General features: G+C 44.3%; 1 protein-coding gene across 4 annotated transcripts in view; it reads left to right on the top strand.

The window, feature by feature from the left end:
* Window positions 1-23274, top strand: part of mRpS34 (mitochondrial ribosomal protein S34) — a 293839-nt gene that overhangs the window by 185437 nt on the left and 85128 nt on the right. For all 4 annotated transcript variants that reach the window (XM_071676062.1, XM_071676018.1, XM_071676040.1 and 1 more), the window contains exon 2: window positions 17628-17655. The gene's annotated coding sequence lies outside the window, so the exon portion shown is untranslated. The remainder of the gene's footprint in view (window positions 1-17627; window positions 17656-23274) is intronic.

Below are 23274 nucleotides of genomic sequence, written 5' to 3'. Positions count from 1 at the left end.
GATCACACCACGAGGCCAGGTCACACCACGAGGCCAGGTCACATCGCAAGGTCAGGTCATACCACGAGACCAGGTCACACCACGAAGCCAGGTCACACCACGAGACCAGATCACACCACGAGGCAGGTCACACCACGAGGCCAGGTCACCGCAAGGCCAGGTCACACCACGAGGCCAGGTCACCGCAAGGCCAGGTCACACCACAAGGCCAGGTCACACCGCAAACAAAAATGTCAACTTGTACACATTAGCCCAAATATTGTTTCGGATAATAGTGATGTATTTCTTTTTTTTTTTAGACTTTCTGAGACTTGAGACTGTAAGAGTGAATCATCTGGGGTTAGCAGTGTACGTAGTCTTGTGGGCGCCCTCTTCCACCACAGACTAAGGGGCTGCTATCCAGTGGGTGGCCTCACGGCAGAAAGCTGATATATTAACGTGTATGTGCGAAAGTTAATGTCCTCAGCACGGCGGTACGACCCATGGGCACGACGGTACGACCCATGTGCACGACGGTACGACCCATGAGTTCGATGATGCCACCGTGGAGTACAACGGGTCAACTTTTGCGTGTAATACTTTAAGATCCTTGCGCACGTTTGTTACGTTCCACTGAAATATCTGCACGAAAGTAGATAGACCTTAACTACGCTCCCTTCATCTGTACAATAAGTTGCTGAAATCGTACCCATGCATCGTATTACACTAGGCCCGTCCTCATTTGCCCGATGACCGTAACGTAACCGAACGTGTTAATGGAAAACTGGGTTCGCAAAGATGAAGCTCTATGACGTAAGAACGGATGCATTAAGTTGCCATGATTTCAACTGTTAAGGCGGCTGCAGGGAGGCGGAGCCAAGGCCCTCGGATGCCTCAGATGTACGATGATCGTCAGTACGAAACGAGTGCCTGGTGCCATTCAGAGTCGTCACCAATCACTTGCTTATTACCTGTTGTGAGTAAAGATTTTAACTCTTCCTTATCTGATGCTTTCTCTTGTCCTCGACATGAACGTATCATGTTTTATCCTGTCATGAGTCACATGGCCAGTTGGCCAGAACGTTTCCATGCGCGTGGTGACGGCACCTCCATCATTATTATTGTTATTCTATTTTGAACACGTAAAAGGACAGTTGAGGAAAGGCATGTGATAGTATGTGACGCCAGCAAACAATTTTTTTTCCCGACGTGTATGAATCAACTTATTTTTAAAGCAGCAGAAATAACTCGCGGACTTGGGAGTGGTGGCAACATTCCTGGGGGAAACCCCCTCTCCCCACCCTGGGAGAGTTACCAGACACTTCAACAGAGGTACATGTCCACGTTATTATTGATAAAATAATTCTGTAGATTCTTGACCGCCGTGTACGACAGCCATTAAGAACACATTTGTTGTCCAAGTGAACGGGAACCATTAATTGGTTGTCAAGGTTTACTATAGTTCCACGTGAGGTAGTCCCTAAGGTCAGCTACTGTCATCGCTCAAGGATGTACGTTTATATATAAATACCCACGTTCCTCCTCCCATATTATTCATATACCAACGCTCCTACACAGAGGACGTGTTGTATCGCACTGAGCTACCCTCGCCGTTTGGATATATTTTTACCTTACCCCCAAGACATCGTTGTGTGCAGCCTCAAGTCATGAAGCTACAGTTATTGTTGTCGCTGGTATGTGTGGTTGGCTCCGTTGACTCCTTAACGCTGAACCTTAAGGAGCCATTTTTCGGCCCTAGAGTCAAGGAACAGAACAGTGACTTAGGGATGTTATCCAGTGCCGCTGAGAAGGCATCAGCCTCCAGAGCTGAGGATTGGGTAGCGGAGCACTGGGGGTCAAGTGAGCTTGTGCAGAAGCTGTTCAGTAACGTGGACGACACCCAGGAAAGGTCATCAAGGAAGACGAGGTCATCCGAAAATGCACAAGAGCGTCATATTAGACGTCAGGTCAATCAGCTCAAGAAGATGAAATGTAAACGTCACCGCGTGAAAACGTACGTGGCAGATCTACTGGAGGACACGAACGACCTCAAGTTCAAAACGTTAATCCCGAAGATGGTGGCTGTTAAGAGATGCCTCCCTTCGTGCAGTTACTGTGGCGACGACTTAGGCATGGAGAGGAAGCAGTGCGTCTCCGTCAAGCACAGGATGAAGACTTTCACCGTCCGTTACTATAATGACCTGGGCAAACCGCAGTACCTTAAGATACCCATCAAGGTGGATACAAAGTGTCGGTGTCAGTAGTGCTGAGGTGCGCACTCCAGTCTACAATTAGTGCTGACACTGGCACGCTGAGTGAAAGACGGTGTTGATGGCTCATCGAGTGTGTGACATTCTCCGTCAGCAGCGGCAGACATGGTTGTGCCTTCAATGCTGAGGAGTACTCAGGAATAGTGCTAATAAGGATGTCATTGCCTGTAGTGCTGACGCTGAGCACAGTCACCAGGAAGTGAGTGAACACGTGTAAGCAGTTTCTGCCGCTAAGCCGGGCGAGATGGAGCGGCAAACCTCAAGTGCTGTCGCTGAGCCGGGCTAGATGGAGCGGCGAACCTCAAGTGCTGTCGCTGAGCCGGGCTAGATGGAGCGGCGAACCGCATGTGCTGTCGCTGAGCCGGGCGAGATGGAGCGGCGAACCTTAAGTGCTGTCGCTGAGCCGGGCGAGATGGTGCAGCGTACCTCAAGTGCTGTCGCTGAGCCGGGCGAGATGGTGCAGCGCACCTCAAGTGCTGTCGCTGAGCCGGGCGAGATGTTGCAGCGAACCTCAAGTGCTGTCGCTGAGCCGGGCGAGATGGTGCAGCGAACCTCAAGTGCTGTCGCTGAGCCGGGCGAGATGGTGCAGCGAACCTCAAGTGCTGGCGCTGAGCCGGGCGAGGTGGAGCGGTTACCTGCCAGAGAATGAGCGGAGGACATCAGAGACCTCACCCAACTATGACCGAGTCGCCAGACTGTTAGCGCACTGGCTGACGGGTAACGGTCTTCCACTGTTGGTGTTGGCGCTTACCTTGTCATCCTACCAACACAGACTTAAGTTGTCACGAAATATTTGATTCATTTTATACCATATTATTTATTGATTATCATGTCATACTATTTATTCCACAGTATTCAAAGATTCTATTTATTTATTAAATATATTTTTTTTACATATATGCTGTTTTTTTTACCCTGCACGTGAAATCCTTAAGCTGAACATTGGAAAATGAAATTTATATACATATTTAGTATACTTTGTCGCTGTCTCCCACGTTAGCGAAGTAGCACAAGGAATGAGGCAAAAGAATGGCCCAACACACCCACATACACATGTATACACATACACGTTACACATATGCATATATAAACATGTACATAATTCATACTTACCTCTATTCATATTCGTCGCCACCCCGCAGCACATGAAATGACAAACCCCTCCCCCACACGCCCGCTAGGTAGCGCTAGAAAGACCACAAAGGCCACATTTGTTCACACTCAGTCTCTAGCTCTCATATATAATTCACCGAAAAAACAGCTCCCTTTCCACATCCAGGGCCCGCAGAACTTTCCATGTTTTACCCCAGACGCTTCACATCCCCAGGTTCAATCCATTGACAGCACATCGACCCCGGTATACCACATCGTTCCAATTCATTCCATTCCTTGCATGCCTTTCACACTCCTGCATGTTCAGGCCCGATTTCTCAAAATCTTTTTCACTCCATCCTTCCACCTCCAATTTGGTCTCCCACTTCTCGTTCCCTCCACCTCTGACGCACATAGCCTCTTTGTCAATCCCTCCCCACTCATTCTCTCCATGTGCGTCCACGGGGAAAATGAAACACGGTAAGTTCCCAAGTGTACCTTCGTGTAATAATCACATCATTAGGGGAGACACAAGAGAGAAATAAATCAGTCAGTTGATATATAACGAAGAGACGTATCTAGGACGCCATTTGGTAAACATGCGATTGTCCAAGACAGACTACGAGCGTATCATAAACTATTATGTGTACAAGATGGTGAATTGTTTACAAATTTTATCGACAATAAACTTATCCAATTTTGTATAGACCTTCACTAATATTAAGATTATAATTCTTTGTGTTTTAGTAATAGAAGAGTCAATGATATTTCTCGTGTTACTAGAGATAGCATTACTCCAGTCAATACACTGATCATAGTTTTTAACGTGATTAAACAAGGCATTTGATTCTTGTCCCGTTCTTACACTATATTTGTGTTGCTTAAGTCTAACAGAAAGATCCTTACCAGTTTGCCCAACATAAAACTTATCACAGTTTCTACATGACACCTTATAGATACACTCAGGATAATTTTCTGGTGAGTTCCTGATTAAGATATTCTTTATAGTATTATTGTTGCTGAAGGCAACATTTACATTAAAGGATATAAGAAACATGGGAAGTAGAGTGAAATTATTACTAAAAGGGAGAACTAAAAGATTCTTTGTGTCAATGGGAGGTTTGATCTCAACTCTATAAAATGATTTCTTTGCTAACTTAAGGGATTTATCAATGAAAGATCTATGGTACTTTGACTTAGATCCAAGAGAACATACCTTCTCAAACTCATCATCAATATGCTCTGAACTGCAAATACGTAATGCCCTAAGGAACATAGATTGAAGTGATGATAATTTAACTTTGTCATGTTGAGATGAGTAATAATGGATATATGAGCATACATTAGTAGGTTTTCTGTATATGCTAAACTTCAACTTATTTCCTTGCCCATGAATCATGCAATCTAAAAATGGTAACATACCATTATTTTCATTTTCTACGGTAAATTTGAGGGAAGATACTAAATTGTTAAGTAAGGGAAGAAATGTTTGTAAATTTTCATTTGTTGGCCAAACACAAAAGACCATCATCTACATACCTAAACCAAATTGTATTATAAGGTAAGATATCCTTTAGTAATTTTGTTTCAAAAATTCCATATAAAGATTACTTAGTACAGGTGAAAGAGGGTTACCCATCGCCATACCAAATTTTTGAGCATGATAACCCCCATTGAACTGAAATACACAGTCTTTTATACACAATTTTATCAGTTCACTGAAAACAGACTTTGAAACAGGTAAATGAATATCATCCAAAACATCAAATAAATATTCTAAAAGGTCATTAACTCATCTCAACATGACAGAGTTAAATTATCATCATTTCAATCTATGTTCCTTAGGGCATTACGTATTTGCAGTCCAGAGTATGATGAGTTTGAGAAGATATATTGGATCTAAGTTAAAGTACCATAGATCTTTCATTGATAAATCCCTTAAGTTAGCAAAGAAATCATTTTATGGAGTTAAACCCAAACTTCCCATTGACACCAAGAATCCTTCAGTTCTCCCTTTTAATAATCATTTTACTTCACTTCCCATATTGCTTAAATCCTTTAATGTAGATGTTGCCTTCAGTAACAATGATACTATGAAGAATATCTTAATCAGAAACTCACCAGAAAACTCTCCTGTGTGCATCTATAAAGTGCCATGTAGTAATTGTGATAAGTTTTATGTTGGGCAGACTGGTAACAATCTTTCTGTTAGACTTAAGTAACATAGATATAGTATAAGAACGGGATAAGAATCAAATGCCTTGTTTAATCACGTTAAAGACTATGATCATTGTATTGACTGGAGTAATGCCATCTCAGTTATTAACTCTAGTACCACGAGAAATATCATTGAATCTTCTATTATTAAATAAACAAAGAATTATAATCTTAATATTGGTTATGATTTATACAAATTGGATAACTTTGTTGTTGATAAAATTCACCTTGTCCAAATAAAAAGTTTTTGATACGCTCGTTGTCTGTCTTGGCCAATCGCATGTTTACCCAATGGCGTCCTAGCTACGTCTCTTCGTTGTATATCAACTGTCTTATATTTCTCTCTTGTGTCTCCTCTGATGATGTGATTATTACACGGGGAGATACAAGAAAGAAATAAAAGTCAGCTGAAATACAACGAAGAGACGTAGCTAGGACGCCATTTGGACAATCACGTGTTTACCAAATGGCGTCCTCGCTACGTCTCTTTGTTGTATATCAGCTGACTTATATTTCTTTCTTGTATCTCCCCTTATGATGTGATTATTACACGAAAGTGCAATTGGGAACATATCGTGCTTTATTTTCGCCATTGACTAATAGGAATATATATATATATATATATATATATATATATATATATATATATATATATATATATATATATATATATATATATATATATATATATATTTTTTTTACAGGGAAATAGTGCAAATAACTGGGAGATGTATAGAAGAAAGAGGCTGGAGGTCAAGAGAAACGTCCAAGAGAGGAAGAAGAAGGCAAATAAGAGTTGGGGTGAGAGAGTATCATTAAATTTTAGGGAGAATAAAGAGATGTTTTTGAAGGAGGTAAATAAAGTGCGTAAGACAAGAGAACAAATGGGAACATCGATGAAGGGGGCAAAAGGGGAGGTAATAACAAGTAGTGGTGATGTGAGAAGGAGGTGGAGTGAGTATTTTTGAGGTTTGTTGAATGTGTTAGATGATAGAGTGGCAGATATAAGGTGTTTTGGTCGAAGTGGTTTGCGAAGTGAGAGGGTCAGGAAGAATGATTTGGTAAACAGAGAAGAGGTAGTGAAAGCTTTGCGGAAGATAAAAGCCGGCAAGGCGGCGGGTTTGGATGGTATTGCAGTGAAATGTATTAAAAAAAGGGGTGATTGTGTTGTTCACTAGTTGGCGAGGATATTCAGTGTATGTATGGCTCATGGTGAAGTGCCTGTGAATTGGCGGAATGCATGCATAGTGCCATTGTAGAAAGGCAAAGCGGTTAAAGGTGAGTGTTCAAATTACAGAGGTATAAGTTTGTTGAGTTTCCTGGGAAATTATATTGGGGAAGAGAAGTGTGGTTTCAGAAGTGGTAGAGGATGTGTGGATCAGGTGTTTGCTTTGAAGAATGTATATGAGAAATACTTAGAAAAACAAATGGATTTGAATATAGCATTTATGGGTCTGGAGAAGGCATATGATAGAGTGGATAGAGATGCTCTTTGGAAGGTATTAAGAGTATATGGTGTGGGGGAGGCAAGTTGCTGGAAGCAGTGAAAAGTTTTTATCGAATATGTAAGGCATGTATACAAGTAGGAAGAGAGGAAAGTGAATGGTTCTCAGTGAATGTCGGTTTGCGGCAGGGGTGCGTGATGTCTCCATTGTTTTTTAATTTGTTTATGGATGGGTTGTTTGGGAGGTGAATACAAGAGTTTTGGAAAGAGGGGCAAGTATGCAATCTGTTGTGGATGAGAGGGCTTGGGAAGTGAGTCAGTTGTTGTTCGCTGATGATACAACGCTGGTGGCTGATTCGGGTGAGAAACTGCAGAAGCTGGTGACTGAGTTTGGTAAAAGTGTGAAAGAAGAAAGCTGAGAGTAAATGCGAATAAGAGCAAGGTTATTAGGTACAGTAGGGTTAAGGGACAAGTCAATTGGGAGGTAAGTTTGAATGGAGAAAAACTGGAGGAAGTGAAGTGTTTTAGATATCTGGGAGTGGATTTGGCATCGGATAGAACCATGGAAGCGGAAGTGAGTCACAGGGTGGGGGAGGGGGCGAAAGTTCTGGGAGCCTTGAAGAATGTGTGGAAGGCGAGAACATTATCTCGGAAAGCAAAAATGGGTATGTTTGAAGGAATAGTGGTTGCAAGAATGTTATATGGTTGCGAGGAGTGGGCTATAGATAGAGTTGTGGGGTGGAAGGTGGATATGCTGGAAACGAGATGTTTTTGGAAAATATGTGGTGTGAGGTGGTTTGATCGAGTAAGTAATGAAAAGGATCAGTGAGACGTGTGGTAATAAAAAGAGTGTGGTTGAGAGAGCAGAAGAGGGTGTATTGAAATGGTTTGGTCACATGGAGGGAATGAGTGAGGAAAGATTGACAAAGAGGATGTATGTGTCAGAGGTGGAGGGAACGAGGAGAAGTGGGAGACCAAATTGGAGGTGGAAGGATGGAGTGAAAAAGATTTTGTGTGATCGGGGCCTGAACATGCAGGAGGGTGAAAGGCGTGCAAGGAATAGTGAATTGGAACGATGTGGTATACCGGGGTCGACGTGCTGTCAATAGATTGAACCAGGGCATGTAAAGCGTCTGGGGTAAACTATGGAAAGTTGTGTGGGGCCTGGATGTGGAAAGGGAGCTGTAGTTTCGGTGCATTACACTTGACAGATAGAGACTGAGTGTGAACGAAGGTGGCCTTTGTGGTCTTTTCCTAGCGCTACCTCGCGCGCGTGCGGGTAGGAAGGGGTTGTCCTTTCCTGTGTGGCGGGGTGGCGACGGGAAAGAATAAAGGCAGCAAGTGTGAATTGTGTACATGTGTATGTATGTATATGTCTTTTTATGTATATATATGTATACGTTGAAATGTATAGGTATGTATATGTGTATGTGTGGACGTGTATGGATATACATGTGTGGGTGGGTTGGGCCATGCTTTCGTCTGTGTCCTTGCGATACCTCGCTAACGCTGGAGACAACGACAAAGTATAGTAAATAATTGATAAATAATATATATATGTTATTAGATAAGTGTAAAGGATATGAAAGAGAGAGGGATGACGAGTGGGTAGCTGGGAAGTGTGTGACACACCAATCCTTGCCTCACAACCACCTTCTCAAGTTGCTTGATTCAGCTGGTGGGAAGGGGAATCCTCTAGCCCAGTGTGGTGTTGTGACGTAAGATAGAATTGCCATGAACTGTGGCGTAGTTTTGGGTGTATGACACGGGTTCCGGCGCAAGATGAAGATGACGTGGCCGATGGCGTAGGGTGGAGTTGACATGGGTTTTATATATATATATATATATATATATATATATATATATATATATATATATATATATATATATATATATATATTAGACCACTAGCTTGCTCAGAACAAGACCTCTTCATCCCCACGGAAACCCACCGTCGGCTCTTCACCTCTCTCTCTCTCTCTCTCTCTCTCTCTCTCTCTCTCTCTCTCTCTCTCTCTCTCTCTCTCTCTCTCTCTCTCTCCCCCCCCCCCCCCCAATGATCGTGACTGGTCCTACTTCCGCTCGTCAGAGCTCCGGCCACACCGTGTGTCATACGTGACAGTCGCTGCTCACACCACAGACAGCAACAGAAAAAGGCCATAGAGCAACCCTAAACACGCCACAGAACTCTGGTATTTTGGACAAGAAGAAGAAGAAGAGAGCCGTAGTTTCCTTTACTAACAATTCATTTACTCCTCCCTATACTACGCACGCCTCACCTGCTTGGTCAGCCAAGTGGTGAAAAAAAAAGGGGGAGGAAGACAGCAAACGACAAAAGAGTCATCTGCCCCCTGACGTGTTCACATCGAAGTGATCAAGCTCAGAGAACGGCTTCTACCTCAGTATGCTTGACACACACACAGTTCTTCTGCCACCCAGACCACCTCATAACCATCCACCAACCCTCGAGCAGAAATAGATTACCCCCCAAGCTTGGCACTTCAGCAACCTGTTCTTACAGGTTACAGTCTTATGTTCCACCGCATCCGACATACACCCATCTGAAACGACATTCCCTAGGCATGTACCAATTATGCTTTCTTGTCTGCTTTGTGGACACCACCCATCTTTCTGGCATTACAAATGCAGATTCCACACTGAAAACACTGGACACTTTTTTTTTTTAATGTTGAGACGGCACGAGCATCTGTTAAGAACAGAGGACTGTTCCTTCTTTTGGAAAATTAAAAACGGGAGGGGAGGATTTCCAGCCCCCCGCTCCCTCCCCTTTTAGTCGCCTTCTACGACACACAGGGAATACGTGGGAAGTGTTCTTTCTCCCTATCCCTGGGATGATATGTATATACACTAGCCTGAGCCAGGTACCCATTTTATCGACCAATCCCTACGGGTGGATGAACAGCTGGGTTGACTGTGGATGGATTGCCACAGCCAAGATTCGAACCTATGCGCTCGACCCTGGGCTGAGGCCCGTGAATGCGTCACGGTCAGGAACGCTGACCGCTACACCACAAGCGTCCATAAAGTATTGAAACTATATATGTCTCTTGTTTTCTATATAATTACCAGAGGACCAGTTTTTGTGAAAGAGTTCTACTGTTGCCCAGGAGGCTCCTGGAGGCTCCTGCAGCCCAAGGTTGCAGCACTATTTCCCGTTGCAGGGAAATGGACACTCCTTTTGGAATGAGAAGGTCCGAAACGAGACAGTACTCTAAATCATGCAGCCTGCCTCGCCAAGGGTAACTTTTTTCACTCGTGGTCTAACCTTGAACACACGGTGTCCGGTAACACCAGTATGTGTATATATATATATATATATATATATATATATATATATATATATATATATATATATATATATATATACACACACACATATTTCTAAGGGTGTAGCTGAAGATCATTTAGATCACTGGGTTACTGAGATATAAGAAGGTCATTGTTCCTGGAAGAAAAAAAAAAAACCCAGATGGACCAAGGTGAGCAGGTATCTTCAGGAAGCCAAGCATTATGATCAAACTACAGGAAATATTGAACGAGTTTGTTTCCCAGGATCATATATGGTGGTAGATCATTATATATATATATATATATATATATATATATATATATATATATATATATATATATATATATATATATGGTGTTTGTCATATCAGAGTGTATAACGTATTTCCCGTTGTTCGCACGAATGCGTTTCGTATATTCCCCTTTTCCTCGCACGAATAGAATATGACGTGTCGAATACTCTCCCATACGCTCGCAAAATAGAATGTGTCGTACACTACCCGTTGGTCGTACGTATAGAGTGTAGCATTACGTAACTCCTTATCGCGCGAGTAGAATATGTCGTTTCGTATTTTACATTTTGGTCTCACGAGTGGAATGTAACGTTTCGTTCAGACCGTATCCTTCGTACACGTCATCCGTCCGATCGCACTGCGTTTCGTCACGTGATGCGTGTTAACCCTCTCCAGTTGTCGGTTTCGCTACGTTTGGTTGGCCAAGTTAGAATAGACTAGAACAAAGGGTTCAGTTAGGGTAAGTTAGGGTAAGGTGGGAAAGTTTCTTTGACGATGTCGGGAAGAGCTTGGCTGACCTGGCTGGCTCCCAACACGACCAGCAACCGTCCCCGTCAGAGATCTTGTAGCAGGTGACACCGATCTGGTCGAACCCTCCTCCCCTCAACCCACGTCTTATTGGTTGCGGGGGAATGGGTGGTGAGGAGGTGGGGAGGGATGTGGATGATCAAGGAAAGTGAGAAGGGGAAACAAGACGGGAGATGAAGATTTTCATGACGTATGTTGCAGAGTTATTGACAGTTTTCTTTTTCACACAACTGTTACGTCAAGTGGGTGTTATAAGCTTGTGGGGCTTGAGGACACGACGCTTGAGTACATGGGTACGACCCCTATGGCCTAATGGCGTGGCCTCTGATCTAATATTAAGCTTATAAGTCCGGTCAGAGGCCAGGTTATCATGCTCGAGGAGGAACGAACCTTCCTTCTCATGACACCATAAGTGGCATCATTGGCTGCCAAGAGACACATCCAAACAGGTAAGGGTGTGAGTCGGTCTTGCTGGCTGACAGTCACGGTCAAGCTGTGCTCTCAACATGGTTTGCAGATGAGGCCAGATGCGTGGGAGGAGGTGTGACCAGCACAAGCGTAGATGACTTGTTTTTATGACGAAGGCGTTATGGCAACCACTTGTTGGTCTCAGCATATGCTGGAGTGTGGTTGCCTTTGCCGTAACGTGAGGCATCTTCAGCTGAATCAGCAGCTTAATGAAAGGTGTTTGAGGGGGAAGGCCTGCAGCTTGTACAGGCAAAAGGAAAATGATGGTTTGAGGGATTCAAACACTGCCTCTGAATAGAGGACAAGATTACTGTTCAAGGCATGGAACCAGCAAGGCTTAATTAAGCCGAGAGGGAAGATAATAACCATACAAAGATGCAGGCAGTGGACTGCCACGAACCCTCGCCAGCCGTCAGAGAAGTGGTCTGTTGGTCTGCGCCCTGAGTAGAACATCGTTCTTTAACATTATGTGAAGTCCTTGTTTTTGTACATTCAGTATTACTGTGACCTTTTTAACAATTATCACCCATACTGGGCGGTTGTGATAGTCTTCTGACTATACTCTTGTACCTTGTTGAGCATGGGCTGATAAAATGTTGTACGGTGCAAATAATCTAACACTTGTATCAGTTTCTGTTCAATAAACTTGATTGATAAAAGGTCTTCGAGGACGAGACGAAAGCAGACTTGCTGAGAACTGTTAGTGTAGTGCCGGTGCTCTGCAGACTCAAGCAGAGAACGTTCTTTCATGTTTCCAGTGGCTTCCTGGACAGTCGTAACAACAAAAGAATTCCACGTTTTACCCACATATTATACTTTTGTTCCTCCCCTCCCATAACCTTGGGTTAACCAGTGCTCTGCTTACGTTTGTGTTGCGTTCGAGTGGTTCGTAAGAAGCTCCCGGCCCAGCCTGTGAGATGTGTTGTCTTACCTTTAAGTATGGTGCTGGCAGCTCCTTCAGCCTTCATCAAGAGGTACACACAAATCCATGAGTGAGATATGATGAATCTGGAAGCCAGTTTCCTTAGGACTTTATAAGAGACGTGTCGGGTTAATAGGTTTCCAGCAACACGGACGACGTTGATGTAACATTTCACTTGAAATAGTAAATAGGAACTTTGCAATTATATGCCGAGTCCCTATTACAAAATTGCTAGTTTTAACTGGCATTAGCAGGCAGGAGGAACATAATCAAATAAAGAATCGTCATAAATGATGACAAAATCATGACGGGTGTATTTATCATTATTATTATTCAAGCTTATTGAACAGAAAATGATAGTGTTACATCATTCACATGGTACAACAGTATATCAGCTCATGCTCAACAAGGAGCATGAGTTGTCAAAAGACTATCACAACCACCCGGTATGGGTGATTACGGAGCGTCCACCACGAAACGTCATCACCAAGCACAGGTCTCCGTTGTTCCCCGAGAATTGGCTCTTGAGCCGTTCGCTTGGATAGCAGGGGGAGGAGATGGTGTGTCTGTGAGGGTGACGCAGAACAGAGGCGAGTAGAGGCTGCCTCCCAGAGAGAGAGAGAGAGAGTCAGTGGCAGGCGGAGATATGGGGAGTCCAGCACCTACAACAGTAATGCCCTTAGGGTCACCTTCGGAACCTTAAATTGCGTCTCTCTCTCTCTCTCTCTCTCTCTCTCTCTCTCTCTCTCTCTCTCTCTCTCTCTCTCTCTCTCTCTCTCTCTCTCTCTCTCGAGGTTCCATTGTCATGTTAGTACAGAGGAGATTAAGTTACTTCCTTCCCCTTGTTCATATCAAGGAGGAATGTCATCATGCAATCATGCTCTTCCCGCAGGGGTAAGTAAACATGCAGGAGTTCTGGTGATTGAGGTGAGGGACGGCCGAGTTGACGTCATCTTGCTCAGGACCAGTTCTGGCAAGGTCAGAAGCGTATTCATTTGCCGGGGATCCCAAGTAGACACGATGTACGCAGGGAAGGGGACGGGGTTCACGCATCAACCGGAGCGACCAAACGGACGAACCCGATTGTCAGTGTTGTCATCGAAGTCAGGTCCCCGTGGGCAGCACTCGAGAGGGATGCTTTGGGAATCGAGTCACAGCGAACAAGGCATTGGTTGGTGGCTTGTGTACCCAAGGGATTCGACCACAGGAGCGCGGTTACAGGCTGATGTTCCCGTCCACATTGGAGTGTGCCATGAGTAGGATGAAGGATTTTGTGGACATGTAATTCTCGTGGCCGCGCGGGAGATTTACAGTGACACACAGGAACCGTCAGTGTGTGACGTATGCAGGTGGCCACCACACCAGTTCCTGATCTGTGTTCGTACGTCCTGAGCGAGATAAGGGCCCTACGATATCATCCCCTTGATTAGATAGCTGATAAGGAAGGTGTCTAAAAGAGAGCCGTGCTTTCCAAATGAGTGAATCTAACCACTTGGCGAAAGTCAAGGTAAAAGGTTGAAGATTCTGACGTCTTTGGCAAAGGCGTCACCGAAGTCTCGAGAATGGAAATCTGACCAGGTCAGCTGTCACAGTCCTCGCTCGAGAAGCGTCTGTCATGATTTCTCAATAAAGCTTCTGTAGTTCTAAAGTGCTGTCCTCTCTGCGGTCTGTCTTGTAATAATGGCAGGTAAAGTTCGAGTACGAGTTAGCCAGGCGAAGTCCATCTTGGGAACCCAAGGATTCTCTCTGACAGCTGACTTGAGGCACAGGACTTTTCAATGTTTTGTTGCGGAGGCGATGAGTTTGAAGATAGGGCTTTGACGACGTCGTTAGTATAGGACCAAACAAGAGACTTGTACACTGTGCTGGGACAGTCATTAGGAAGACCCTCTCAATAAGGTAAGCAATCGGTGCAAGCCGTGTGTAGTCAGGCTTGCCAAAGAGACTCTTAATGTCCAGCTCTTGTTTCATCGTAATGCTGGCGAGGGGGATCTTTTCTTGCATGGCACACAGCTTTGATTCTGTCATGCCAAGCGCTAATGCCACATTCCGAGGATATCGGCTGAAGAACTATTCGTATCGTTCCCCATCGTGTATGACGCTCGAGGGCAGTGAACGTAGCCCGGTGGAATATATTACGCCGCTGGAAAGAGCAGGGCTGAGAATTCCTTCCCTGCGGGGTTTCTAGGAAGAACATGACGAATGGATCAAGGAGTGCCCCTGAAACGCGAACGTTCACCCGCGTACCGATGACTCTAGAGAGTGAACCCATCGCTGGAATCTTCCTTTCACCCAGAGCTGCGTCGAAGGCGTTCTGTATCTGACAGAAAAGAAAAAAGGCATTTGTAGCTTCATGTTGCAGTAGAAGGCAGTAAAACGATATTCTTGCCCGCTGTGAAGCCTGCAGAAACAGAGTAATGCCAGCAGTCTACATGAGACGTCGAAGAAGGATTTTCCTTACGCACACGAACCTGGCGGTACATTTCTATGATACGGGACTCGGGGATTACGCGCTAAGGTGGTACTCTATCACTTTGAGCAGAAAGAGTCGATATAGCAGAACACGCCAAGTGTCTGCGAGGAGAGTTGAGCATAAACCTTCTAGATGAGCAAGGATCACCATCGTCATGTGAGAGGTGTTCATCCTGATCATGACGAGGTAAAGTTCTTCCTCATCCAGCGCATGAGGAAAAACATCGCCATGTTATAACCTTCTGCCGGACACCATGACTGAAGAGGTTGATTAGTTAGGTTGGACGCCGACCTTCTGTTTCACTCGTTCAGGAATTGAGGAAGCAAGTCGCCGAGGACATGCTACACGAACAGCAGGAATCTTCCTCTAAACCATCGATATTTACTACGGCCCGCATGCGGCTCTCACTTGTCTCTCTTGCGGCCTGGAAGAGATCGAGGAAAAAAGAAAAAGATAAGTAATGAAATAAGTAATAGATTTTGGTATAGTTGATTGTAGGAATGGGGAAAACTACTCTCTCGAAAACGGCATATAAAGCGTACAGATCTAATGTGATTCTGGTGACAAACCTAGAAATATGTAGACAGATGTCATATATCGTATATGTAGACAGATGTCATGTATCATATATGTATATATTCTAACGGAATTTGTGGCCCGATCGAAGTTTTCCATTGCTCTCTCTGGCCTTCACTGGTTTTCTGGTGAACACTTCTGCTCTAAACCTACCTTTAGGAGGAGGTCGAGAGGTCGCTGATAGTATGAGCCAAGGCCTTTCCCCTGATCTTGTTCTCGTGTTTGTGAAGACGCAGTAGTTATTAAATTCCTCCCAGTCCCTTGGGGCTCTTCAGTGATTCGCCGGAGGTCCTGTGAGCAGCGTTCTGTATTAGGTAGAACATGGCACCAGCAGTTTCCATGTGTCTGGGTATGTTGCAAGGTGAGGAAGTGATAGAGAGGCTGCCTCACCACAGGTGTCAGCCCGGTTAGATGAAGGACCCACGGAGTGAAGGAGCAGTGGACGACGGGACGGTGATGGGATGAGTGGAGAAGAGGGACTCAGGAGGAGTGATCACATTCACCATGAGAGATGTTCGGGGCAGAGAGCTGTCAGAGCCAAGGAGGCGATAACTTGGAAGAAGCCTTAGCGGGGAGTCATGGCTAGAGAAGGGAGTATCATCATGAAAAAAGAGCTGGCGGGAAAAGAAACGGCTGGGAGGAGCAGGGTAGCTTGGGAGGAGCATTTATGTTTGAGGGCAAGAGCAGGAGGCCCGTCCTGCTGCAGGTGGGGAGCAAAAGGTGGGATGGGGGAGATGGGAATAGGTCGCGTCGGCAGGTGTGGCAGGCACTGTGGCAGGGGAGGAGTGAGCGTGGGGAGAAGGTCACCGTGGACTGTAGTGAGACAGGGTGGGTTCCCTGCCAGGGGTGACAGGGATCATGTAGACGACCATGGGTAGGAGCTGGGAGATGAGGCAGTGGGCATGGGGAGGGAGAGGAGGACATCCAGAAGAAGTAGGTTGTGAGGGGAGAGGCGAGCTACCACTTCACTAATGACACTGAAGGTAGGAAGGAATCTGAAGACGAAAGAACGTCTGGTGTTCGGGGGTTCAGAGCTTGCTTTCTGAGTTGTTGCTTGTCTCACGTGTCGTGGGTCTTGAATTCCCCCGGAGGGGAGGGAGAGACTGGCGTGGGAGTCCGATGAGGGACAAAGGCCTGAGGGACGTTTAGATCGTAGGTCGAGTGTGACGTGGTTGGCAACCAAGACGATGGACGACCCTCCTGGTTCCATGGGTGTTCCCTGGTGGGGTAGGTGGTGAGGCTGGGAATTACAGGAGGCTGGAGGGCTGGGAAGCCCAGTAAGGGTACAGCCTTAAGATGAAGCCACTTAGTTTCTCATTTTCTTTATCCATTTTTTTCTGGGGGATGAGATGGAGGGGAGGTTAAGCCTACGAAGTACCACACATAATAGAGACCTGTATAGTTTGTTTCACGGGTCCATTGTTTCCTTATTGGCACTGCACTCCATTTGTCATGGACGCTTACGTGAGAGGCGCACCCGAGGCTCTTCTTGCACTCCCGCCACCTGTGAGGTCAAGACCAACGGCGTCGCCTCACACCTCTGGTGCCGGGGTGCACGGGCGGTTGTTTACGCCGCCGCCGTCGCTGTCGTGGTATTGGGCATGGGACCCACCCAGCAGCCGTACACCCTCGTCATGGGATCCAGGGTCAGCTGGGACGTGAACCTCCATAAAGGCTCACCTGTCACTGTACCTCACAACAAGTGCCCACTAGACAGCCACCTCTGGAACGAGCCGTCAATAGGAGGATTATGCAGAGGAGATTTGACTGTTGTCTTCCTCTGGATCATCCATACGTATATGACAGAGCGTGTGGTGCAGCGTGGAGGCCGCTCTCGTGGTTAGGATCGTCTCTGAATCCTTCAGAAAGTTGGTGATGGAACAGTAGAGAATCAGGTAGTACTCATCATAATCATTCGAGTCGAGGTAATCCGCTGATGCTCGTAATGTCTCATTATCACAACGCTTAGGATTATTTTTGGTCACATTTAAATGTTGTAATTACATTGAGTAATCTTTGAATGCCGACAATAATAGAAAGTTTATCTCTTTTGCAGGTGTGAGCGAGTCCCTCTGGCTGTTAAGGTAAGATTCTTGCGTGTTCTAAGGCTTTAAAGGAAAATGATAGTTTTACGTCTGCTTGTCAGTCTACGTATATCCTTTTGTGTAAAATTGATTTATTGATTTTTTTCTATAATGGCATCCGTACAGAATAGCCTTTTCGGGATCTGCAATTCAATATCTCTTTGTTAAGACTCGTCAAGTCATGATGGTGCTGTGTGGCAACAGTGTTCGGGATGATGGTGCTGTGTGGCAACAGAGTTGGACCTTCCCATCACCGTACCGGGGGACCCCTCGCCAGCTGAAGGCCGCTGACCGCGCGTCCCTCTAGGGGTCCTTGTGTTCAGGCGGAGCTGAGGGAAATAGTGCCATTTCGGGGAAGGTGCGGATGTTCATTTTGATTCTAGCTGTCAAGATGGAGCATAAAAGCCTTTAATCCATTACCTCGTATCTTCGTTTATTGCTGTTTGCCCATAACACCGGGGTAGGGAGCTAGCTCGTATAACATACTATATGGCAACAGTTTATGTTACCACACTCGACTTTATACTTAAATGTGTCATAATAACTATTTGTGTCTTACGGGGAGAGCGTGTTTACAAGTGTATTGCCCCATCTCTTAACCTTGGGTCTGTGTATATATATATATATATATATATATATATATATATATATATATATATATATATATATTTGTGCTTTGTCGCTGTCTCCCGCGTTTGCGAGGTAGCGCAAGGAAACAGACGAAAGAAATGGCCCAACCCACCCCCATACACATGTATATACATACGTCCACACACGCAAATATACATACCTACTCAGCTTTCCATGGTTTACTCCAGACTCTTCACATGCCCTGATTCAATCCACTGACAGCACGTCAACCCCGGTATACCACATCGATCCAATTCACTCTATTCCTTGCCCTCCTTTCACCCTCCTGCACGTTCAGGCCCCGATCACACAAAATCTTTTTCACTCCATCTTTCCACCTCCAATTTGGTCTCCCTCTTCTCCTCGTTCCCTCCACCTCCGACACATATATCCTCTTGGTCAATCTTTCCTCACTCATTCTCTCCATGTGCCCAAACCATTTCAAAACACCCTCTTCTGCTCTCTCAACCACGCTCTTTTTATTTCCACACATCTCTCTTACCCTTACGTTACTTACTCGATCAAACCACCTCACACCACACATTGTCCTCAAACATCTCATTTCCAACACATCCATCCTCCTGCGCACAACTCTGTCCATAGCCCACGCCTCGCAACCATACAACATTGTTGGAACCACTATTCCTTCAAACATACCCATTTTTGCTTTCCGAGATAATGTTCTCGACTTCCACACACTCTTCAAGGCTCCCAGGATTTTCGCCCCCTCCCCCACCCTATGATTCACTTCCGCTTCCATGGTTCCATCCGCTGCCAGATCCACTCCCAGATATCTAAAACACTTTACTTCCTCCAGTTTTTCTCCATTCAAACATACCTCCCAATTGACTTGACCCTCAACCCTACTGTCCCTAATAACCTTGCTCTTATTCACATTTACTCTTAACTTTCTTCTTTCACACACTTTTCCAAACTCAGTCACCAGCTTCTGCAGTTTCTCACATGAATCAGCCACCAGCGTTGTATCATCACCAAACAACAACTGACTCACTTCCCAAGCTCTCTCATCCACAATAGACTTCATACTTGCCCCTCTTTCCAAAACTCTTGCATTCACCTCCCTAACAACCCCATCCATAAACAAATTAAACAACCATGGAGACATCACACACCCCTGCCGCAAACCTACATTCACTGAGAACCAATCACTTTCCTCTCTTCCTACACGTACACATGCCTTACATCCTCTATAAAAACTTTTCACTGCTTCTAACAACTTGCCTCCCACACCATATATTCTTAATACCTTCCACAGAGCATCTCTATCAACTCTATCATATGCCTTCTCCAGATCCATAAATGCTGCATACAGACCCATTTGCTTTTCTAAGTATTTCTCACATACATTCTTCAAAGCAAACACCTGATCCACACATCCTCTACCGCTTCTGAAACCACACTGCTCTTCCCCAATCTGATGCTCTGTACATGCCTTCACCCTCTCAATTAATACCCTCCCATATAATTTACCAGGAATACTCAACAAACTTATGCCTCTGTAATTTGAGCACTCACTCTTATCCCCTTTGCCTTTGTACAATGGCACTATGCACGCATTCCGCCAATCCTCAGGCACCTCACCATGAGTCATACATACATTAAATAACCTTACCAACCAGTCAACAATACAGTCACCCCCTTTTTTAATAAATTCCACTGCAATACCACCCAAACCTGCTGCCTTGCCGGCTTTCATCTTCCGCAAAGCTTTTACTACCTCTTCTCTGTTTACCAAATCATTTTCCCTAACCCTCTCACTTTGCACACCACCTCGACCAAAACACCCTATATCTGCCACTCTATCATCAAACACATTCAACAAACCTTCAAAATACTCACTCCATCTCCTTCTCACATCACCACTACTTGTTACCACCTCCCCATTTGCGCCCTTCACTGAAGTTCCCATTTGCTCCCTTGTCTTACGCACTTTATTTACCTCCTTCCAGAACATCTTTTTATTCTCCCTAAAATTTAATGATACTCTCTCACCCCAACTCTCATTTGCCCTCTTTTTCACCTCTTGCACCTTTTTCTTGACCTCCTGTCTCTTTCTTTTATACATCTCCCACTCAATTGCATTTTTTCCCTGCAAAAATCGTCCAAATGCCTCTCTCTTCTCTTTCACTAATAATCTTACTTTTTCATCCCACCACTCACTACCCTTTCTAATCAACCCACCTCCCACGCTTCTCATGCCACAAGCATCTTTTGCGCAATCCATCACTGATTCCCTAAATACATCCCATTCCTCCCCCACTCCCCTTACTTCCATTGTTCTCACCTTTTCCATTCTGTACTCAGTCTCTCCTGGTACTTCCTCACACAAGTCTCCTTCCCAAGCTCACTTACTCTCACCACCCTCTTCACCCCAACATTCACTCTTCTTTTCTGAAAACCCATACAAACCTTCACCTTAGCCTCCACAAGATGATGATCAGACATCCCTCCAGTTGCACCTCTCAGCACATTAACATCCAAAAGTCTCTCTTTCGCACGCCTGTCAATATATATATATATATATATATATATATATATATATATATATATATATATATATATATATATATATATATATAATGTGCAACAATCACCACTGGAAAGAAAAAATAAAAACCGGGAGTACTTTCGTTTATTGCCTCCTCTGACGGAGTGTAAGGGAACAGGTATTGAGGTCCTTAAATGCACAGAGGTAGCAGGAAGACGGGGTTATGAAGCCCCGCCTCTGTGTTTTTCAGGACCCTAATACTTTATCTCCCTCACTCTGTCTGAGGACGTAATGAACGAAAGTACTCACCGTTTTTATTTTCTCTTTCCACTGGTGATTGTTGCATGTGTGTGTGTGTGTGTGTGGGTGTGTGTGTGGGTTTATACACACTCCCCAGTTGTGTGTGTGTGTGTCTGTGAGGAGGGAATCGGGCCGGAGATGCCTCGTTCTCTTCCTTGTTGACGTTAGCCAGCCTGTTATCCGGGACAGCTGTGCGTAGTTGAACGGCTTTAAGAGAATTTTGTATAAACTTGTTTACTGCAGAATATTTTTATGAAATAGAGTGGGGTTGGAGTTGCATCAAATCCCCTATAATGCCCAACAAACATTTCTTTTTTCCCCCTCGTGTTTTAATCATCAACAGAGAACACTTACCAGCCGAAATCTCCAGTAAATGAGATTAAGACTTGCCAACATGCTTTCACTCGTACTATGTAACCTATAAGGTATTTCAGTTATTGGGGTCATTGGACCTTTTGTGAACTCTGTATCTTCTTTGGCGCCATCGCCCACAGGATGGGTAAGAGTGCACAAAAAATTAGCCGCACTTGCAACAAAAGTAAAGAAAAAGAAAGTTAATTCGTTCTCATGCTTGTTGTCGTATGCTTCAAATATGTTAGTAATTTGATGCTTCCTGCTACAGTTGCCAGTCACGTTGAGCAGTGTCTTTGATGTCATTGGGTAACTATTCAGTTCATCCGTTATGAAAAGCGAGATTTCTGTCTGTGTGGACAAATCGGCTGATGATCAAGATTGCTCTTTGTTTAAGGAACATTTGAGACCAGAGGTGTTTGTGGTCAGAGCCTAGTAGGGTCTTTGGTTATGGTCTTCAAGCTTGTATAATCCTCACAGGTCTTTCTAGATAAGGTGGCCACATGATCGTCGCCTGTTGACCTATTGGAAGGTATTGGATCGTGGCTTTCATAGTTCATAGTTTGGTGTGGTAGAAACAGGAGGAAAGGAGGTGTGCTTTTCAGTAGATCCATCACTTGCTTAGGTTAAAGTTTAGGAGTTAGTCATCTGCGTTACTGCAGATATACTGGCAAAATGATAATTCAGAAGGAAATTATTAATGGAATCAGAATCGCCTTTTTCTTGGCAACTTTACAAATTGCGTTTGATGTGCTAACATTGCATAAGCAAGAGCTGGTCCCGCCATAGATTACATCTTGAGTCAACGGCCGAAGTACCGGAAAGGAACGAGTCAAATTTGGTTTTTGTGGGTGACGACCGTGAACAATACGTGATTAAGATTGAGAGGCACACACATGAGCGCACTGTTGGAACACCCGTCTACCCTTAGTATCATTGGAAAACAATTTAAACGTAACTTTGATGAACTTAAGATCACAGGCTGTGATTTGGTAGCGTCTGGCTGTGATCTGGTAGCATCTGCCACCCTTCATCGGTCTGTGTCAGAGGCGTAGACTTAGTGCTGAAGTTGAGATGGTTAAAGATGGATTCTGGCTTGATACAACCATGCTTTTTTATTGATCAACGTGGCTACGGAAGTGGACGTTCCATTTTCATTCCTTCGTCCGGATTGTTTCGAAACGTCTTGGCCTCATTCCGTCTTTAATGGGTTGATATATATATATATATATATATATATATATATATATATATATATATATATATATATATATATATATATATATTCCCATGAGTTCACGGGGAAAATGAAACACGAGAAGTTCCCAAGTGCACTTCGCGTAATAATCACATCATCAGGGGAGACACAAGAGAGAAATATAATAGTCAGTTTATATACAACGAAGAGATGTAGCTAGGATGCCGTTTGGTAAACAAGTGTAATATTTCTTTTCTTTCATCTCCCCTGATGTGATTATTACACGAAACTGCGCTTGGGAACTTACCGTGTTTCATTTCCCCCTGGATTCATAGGAATATACTTAATCAAGCGCTGAATTGTGATCCTTTCCAATATGTATTTATATATATATATATATATATATATATATATATATATATATATATATATATATATATATATTTTTTTTTTTTTTTTTTTTTTTTTTTTACTCCGTTGCTGTCTCCCGCGCTAGTAAGGTAGCACAAGGAAACAGACGAAATAATGGCCCAACCCACCCACATACACATGTATATACATACACATCCAAACACGCACATATACATACCTATACATCTCAACGTATACATACATATATATATATATATAT

The sequence above is a fragment of the Panulirus ornatus genome, chromosome 2 (genome assembly GCF_036320965.1).
Source record: "Panulirus ornatus isolate Po-2019 chromosome 2, ASM3632096v1, whole genome shotgun sequence".
NCBI classification, from domain to species: domain Eukaryota; kingdom Metazoa; phylum Arthropoda; class Malacostraca; order Decapoda; family Palinuridae; genus Panulirus; species Panulirus ornatus.
This window is presented reverse-complemented; position numbering and strand designations above follow the sequence as displayed.